The 5,189-nt window shown below is 43.6% G+C and overlaps 1 protein-coding gene and 1 long non-coding RNA gene across 2 annotated transcripts in view; one reads left to right on the top strand and one right to left on the bottom strand.

Moving 5' to 3' along the window:
• The window catches only part of LOC106871254 (guanine nucleotide-binding protein subunit beta-like protein 1), a 32,674-nt gene extending 27,901 nt beyond the window's left edge, over positions 1–4,773 (bottom strand). The window contains exon 1 of the mRNA XM_052974844.1: positions 4,383–4,773. The gene's annotated coding sequence lies outside the window, so the exon portion shown is untranslated. The remainder of the gene's footprint in view (positions 1–4,382) is intronic.
• Positions 1–5,189, top strand: part of LOC128250125 (uncharacterized) — a 38,748-nt gene that overhangs the window by 5,579 nt on the left and 27,980 nt on the right. The window lies entirely within an intron of this gene.

A 5,189-nucleotide genomic window follows, 5' to 3' on the forward strand; every position in this document is an offset into this window, starting at 1 on the left:
CATATATAAATACATATACATATATATACACATATACATATATATACATACATACGTACATATATATATATATATATATATATATATACTAGCAGCTAAACCCTGTTTCACCCGGTCTGTTTGGATGATGTGGCTGTGATTGTTTTCGGTTAGGCATAATCTATAACAGCGTTTCTCAACTTGATCATTTCGTGTCCCGTTTCGATTGGAGCCTTAAAAAATGGCTTCAGAAGTTGTGAAGAATGAATTTGTACGTAGTCTGTTTGTGAGAGCTATTCTATTGAACGTCCGTCTAATCATTAAAAGATTTATTTAATTATGAACATAGAAAGAAATTATACATTAATTACAATTTTTGTAAGCAGTTTTATCCGTAAAAATTTTATTTGCAGAGAGCAGAAATTGAAAGATATATGAAATGACCGTGCGTGTGTGTGTGGGGGTGTGTATGTGAGAGAGAAAGCAACTGGTGTTAATGGCAGAATAATATTTGAAATGCAAATCTGTGAATGAAAAATAAGGTCAGACCTCTACATGGTAGGTAGACCTGGTAGAAATAGCAGCCAAATCTCCCTCAAAACACCCTACTGTATTAATGCGAGAATTCTGCGTATTATGTTAAGAAGTTGACGTTAAGAATTGCTTTAACAGAAAATGAAGCTGTAAGAATAGGGCACCTATGATAGAGGTAGACCCAAGAAGATATGGGACGAGGTAGTGAAGCATGAACTGTGAGTCTCACAGAGGCAATGACTAGTGACTGAGACCTTTGGCGATATGCTGTGCTTGAGAAGACCTGTCAAGCCAAGTCAAATCATAGTCGTGACTGATGCTGGTGTCATGTAATTGGCACCCATGCTGGTGGTGCATAAAGAGCACCTTTTGAGTGTTGGGTCTCATGAGGGTGAGTTCCTTTTGAGTGTTGGGCCTCACAGAGGCAAAGTAGCTGAGTTCCTTTTGAGCATTGGGCCTCTTTGAGGCAAGTTTCCTTTCAAGTGTTGAGCCTCATGGAAGCAAAGTGGCTGAGTTTCTTTCGAGTGTTGGGCCTTTCTGAGGCAATGACCAAGACCTTTAGCATTATGTTGTGCTTGAGAAGAAAACTCATCAAGCTGAGCAAAATCACAGTTGTGGAAGACACCGGTGTCACACAAATAGCACCCATACTGGTGGTATGTGAAAGCACCCATTACACTCTCAGAGTGGTTGGCATTAGGAAGGGCATCCAGCTGTAGAAACCATGCCAAAGCAAACTGGAGTCTGGTGCAGCCTTCCAGCTTGGCAGCCCTGGTCAAACTGTCCAACCCATGCCAGCATGGACAACAGACATTAAATGATGATGATGATGATACACACACACACACTCACACACGCACGCACACACACATACATACAACTGGACCAAGACAGTGACATAATATTGGAAGCACGATAGCAGGAACAGCTGAACAGAAAGTGAATGTGCTCATAACTATCACATTCAGAAGAGGTAGAAGCATTTCTGAGAGAGACTCACAATAACCTTAGAAACGAAACCCTAGATGTTAACCCAAATGTCAGTAGAGCTGAAATGCCAGTAAATAAGTTCAATCTCAGCTGTCCTTGCCGAAAAGCAGTGGAACAAGTGGTGAAAAAGGCCAGATCAGGATCAGCTCCTGGCCCAAGTGGTATACATTATAAAGTATACAAGAAATGCTCACAGCTCCTTCGGAGGCTGTGGATGCCATGATGGAAGAAGGTGGAAGGATGTTTTATGTCAAAAGAAGAAAACTCCACAACTGTTAATCAGTTCAGGACCATCTCCCTCCTGAGTGTTGAGGGGAAAATCTTCTTTTCTGTACTGGCCAAAAGGATGAAATCATACATGACTGAGAATGGGTATATAAATACATCTATCCAGAAAGGTAGGGTTCCAGGTTTCTCAGGATGTCTGGAACACACTGGAATTCTCAGTTAATTGATTCAGGAGGCTAAGAGAAGTAAAGGTAACTTGACAGTGGTTTGGCTGGATCTGGAAAATGCATACAGAACTATTCCTCATGCCCTCATATATGCAGCCCTTGAACGCTATCATATTCCCCTACATATTAAGGGAATAATCAGCAGTTATTTTGGAGGCATCCAGTTACGTTTTGAACAACCCATTTTACAACCCAGTGGCAAGACCTTGAGAAAGGAATCAAAACTGGGTGCACAATTTCCCCATTCTTTTCATTATGGGTATGAATCTCCTCATATCAATAGCTGATAGAAAAGCCCAAGGACCAACAATAGAATCAGGCAGCTGTCAGCATCCAATAAGGGTAACAACTGCAACCCATGTGGATGCAGAAAGAGTGCTGACTTCACTAGAACACATGGTGGCATGGGCAAGAACGAGGCCCCAAAATCAAGGAGCATGGTGATCGGGAGAGGGGGGGGAGACAAAGTAACCAACAAAATCAGACTACTATTGCAAGGAGAGGCCATTCCATCAATAGAGGAAAATCCAAATAAATGCCTTGAAAAGATGTTTGAAAGTCGCTTTCAAACAGAAGCAATGTCACCAACATTGTGAAGCAAGCAGAGGAATGGTTGCTGAGGATTGATAGATCAGGGCTTCCAGGAAAGTACAGAGCATAGCTCTACCAACACGAACTGTTCCCAAGACTCATATGATTGTTAATGCTATATGATAGTCTGACGACAAGTGTGGAATGGGTGGAGAGGAAGGTAAATAAATACCTCTGAAGATCACTAGGTGTTCCCCACAAGCTTCACTTTAATAGGTCTGTACATAAGATTGGGACAGCTACAACTTCCCCTATCATCCATAGCGGAGGAATTTAAAGTAGCAAAATGTAATGTTGTAATGATGTACAGAGACTCAAAGGACAAGCTTGTCAGACATGTAGGTATTGCAACAAGGTCTGGGTGTAAGTGGGTAGCTAGCATTGCAGTCACTCAAACTGAAGGCATGCTGGAGCTACATGACATTGTTGGAGTTACATGCAGGAGTCACCAGGGTCTTGGTTCTTCCTATTTCCAACAATGGAAGAAAGCAGATACCAGGGAGAGGCAGGCTATGACCCAGGAAGTAGTGCAGTACCAGGAGGAAGAAAGAAGAAAATTAAGAGCTGTGGAGATGGTATTTCAGTGTACATGGACTAAATGGGACCTCCCTAAGAGGAAGGTCACATGGACTGAGCTGTGGAGATTGGAACCTTTTCACATCTCCTCCCGGCTGCAGATGGTGTACAACACACTCCTGACACCAACAAACCTGCACAAATGGGGTTTGAGGGAAGACCAACTATGTAGACTGTGGAGAAAGAGGCACTCTGGCACATATCATGGCAGGGTGCAGAAAAGCACTTTCTCAAGGCAGATATGAATGGCACCATGATAGGGTGCTTACAACACTTGTTCACACCATGGAGCAGGAAAGGCACAAGAAACATCATCACCAGGGGAAGGCAACAGCAACAATTGAGTTCATGAAAGAGGGAGAGAGAGACGAGTAAAGTCGGCAACAGCAATACATTGCTTGCTGCATGGATCTGCTTACCCACTATTGAGAGGGTGCTATGGTTCAGGGTCAAAACACCCGATGAACATTGAATACTGTTTGATGACATCAGTTCCTCCTGGCCAAAGCTCCATTCACCAAAGTGAATGGAAAAAGCACATCCTTATAGGTGTTATTAACATATACAGGGTGTCCCAGAATTAAGGCAACCAACTTTTTTCAATTTTGCCAAAGCAAATTATTGTCATATTTCGGGTCCAAGCATTGCAATGCAATGGTATAGGAAATACAATTATGACATGTGGTGTTATGGGCTGCGATTAGCTATGTGATGTTGATGGAGAGAGATCGCAGATGAAGCAAATGGAAGTGAAAACAGACTGGAAGGGCCGGTGGAAGTCGGCCACTTGGGGATGCGTGGACAGCGAGCACGTGTGGGCAGTTCGATCAGAGACAGTGTACGTAGAAGACGTGGTTTGATCTGGAGCGATCGTTTATCCCACCACGGTCGACAAGGTAAGGACACTGTATTTCTTTCTCCCTTTTGCTTCTTGTCTTTTTCCTCCATCACACCACAAGCTATTTCGGCCCATAACAAAAAAAAAAAAAGAAAATTATGAGTGTAGTCCGTATTTCTAATGATGTGATCAAACCGTTTTGCAGTGACACGGATGTGGTCGCGTGGTTAAAAAAGATGAAGTTGGTTGCGAAGCTCCACAGGATAGACGACCTAACAAGTTTTTTACCGCTGTACCTAGATGGGCCAGCGTTGGCGCTATTCCTAGAAATGGAAGAGAGGGACCAACTTAGAGCAGAAAAGATCGAAATCCGCTTGATGGAGGCCTTTACAGAAGGAAAGTTTGAAGCATATGCTCACCTGGGGAAAGCAAAGTGGACTGGCGAACAGGTCGACGTGTTTGTCAACGAACTCAGGTGATTGGCTAAACTGGCGGGGTACGAAGGAGAATCGCTAGATTGGATGGTTAAGTTGACGTTTGTGACTGGTTTTCCTGACCACATATCAGTCAAGTTGCAGAAGCTGCCGACGTGAACTCCATGGCGATGGCGGATATTATAACTTGGGCTCGTGTGCTAGTTTCGTGTTGCAGATCAATGCCGTTGGCGGCAACTGCAACAGCAAAAGGCGGTAACTGCAACAGCAAAAGGCGGCCGAGCAAGGAGTAGCTGAGAGGGGTCGAACAAGGAACGTGTGCGACCGTTCAAAGGACAGTGTTTCCGGTGTCAGGGCCCACACATGGTGCGAGACTGCAAGCTACCCAAGCCTGACGTCATTTGCTACCGGTGTCGAGAAACAGGACATATAGCCAGCAAATGTCAGCAGGGAAACGGTCTAAGGGAGACTACTACGCCAGTGGTCATCCCTTTGGATCTGTAGTAACGCCTGCGCATGCGTAGAATAAAACAAGCAAGCGTTTCCCGCTCAATTCATCCTCTTTCTCGCTGGCCAGCGATTGAGCATGGACGTGTGTTTAAAGCTGTCTCTACATCTTTTGGTCTTATACTCGACAGCTCGTTATTCTCACCTCTAAAGATGTATGACTAAAAGATTTGTATGTTTATCACCTAAATAAATGTTGTTTGAGTTGTTTAGTCTGGAGTTCAGCGTTCCGTCTATTTCTTTAATTTTATAGTAGAAAGTCAGGTATACAATCTAAAGATGTAT

The sequence above is a fragment of the Octopus bimaculoides genome, chromosome 19 (genome assembly GCF_001194135.2).
Source record: "Octopus bimaculoides isolate UCB-OBI-ISO-001 chromosome 19, ASM119413v2, whole genome shotgun sequence".
In the NCBI taxonomy this organism is placed as follows: domain Eukaryota; kingdom Metazoa; phylum Mollusca; class Cephalopoda; order Octopoda; family Octopodidae; genus Octopus; species Octopus bimaculoides.